General features: G+C 42.9%; 1 non-coding gene across 1 annotated transcript; it reads left to right on the forward strand.

Moving 5' to 3' along the window:
* Nucleotides 1–241: 241 nt before the first annotated feature.
* TRNAM-CAU (transfer RNA methionine (anticodon CAU)) lies at nt 242–313 on the forward strand. Its single transcript has one exon. It is a non-coding gene; the product is annotated as a tRNA-Met (tRNA).
* The last annotated feature ends 569 nt before the right edge of the window (nt 314–882 follow it).

Here is an 882-nt window from a genome sequence, read left to right on the forward strand (position 1 = left end):
AATATATTCGGTGGTTCATTTATATATATATGTTTATGCTTTTCACAGTTTTTTTATAATCTAATCTTTTTTTAAATTCTGGCTTAAAGACCTTGGTTCTGAACAACAATTATAATGAAAAATAATTCATATCTATCATAAACAGATCATTTATCACAATAATCATTATGTTTGTACCAGATTCTTTAAGCCCTCAGTCACGTTTGTTAATATATAAGAATTTTTTCCGCCACTGACAAGTGGCTCCGTGGTGTAGTGGTTAGCACATCTGCCTCATAAACAGTTGGTCCGGGTTCGATTCCCGGCGGGGCCTTTGTTTTCAGTATTTTTTTTGTGATAGTAAATACTCGCAGATAGGCTCTCTGTCTGTCTGTCTGTCTGTCTGTCTGTCTCTCTCTCTCTCTCTCTCTCTCTCTCTCTCTCTCTCTCTCTCTCTCTCTCTCTCTCTCTCTCTCTCTCTCTCTCTCTCTCTCTCTCTCTCAGCTGACCGGCAAGTTGATATGTGCTGGGTGGGTGGGTGGGTGGGTGGGGTGCAGAGTGGCTCGCCGTCATATGGCAAGAACTTCATCGCTCTCACTCAGTCACACAATCTACATTCATAGTGGCTGGCTGGGAAGAGAGAGAGAGAGAGAGAGAGAGAGAGAGAGAGAGAGAGAGAGAGAGAGAGAGAGAGAGAGAGAGAGTTCATGCTTATGAGTTCATCTAACGAGATTTTGTCAAAAGGCAGGGCAAGCGCGTAACGCTCTCTACAGAAAAATATATTGTCACGAAGAAAAAGATCAAAGTGGTGGGAGTAAGGTGTTGTGATGTGTTATGTCTGGGAAGGAGAGGTTGTATGTTTGTGGAGTGAGAGCCAGCAGACAACGTCTGGGTGAGACAGGA

This window comes from Panulirus ornatus, chromosome 5 (assembly GCF_036320965.1).
Source record: "Panulirus ornatus isolate Po-2019 chromosome 5, ASM3632096v1, whole genome shotgun sequence".
Taxonomy (NCBI): Eukaryota; Metazoa; Arthropoda; class Malacostraca; order Decapoda; family Palinuridae; genus Panulirus; species Panulirus ornatus.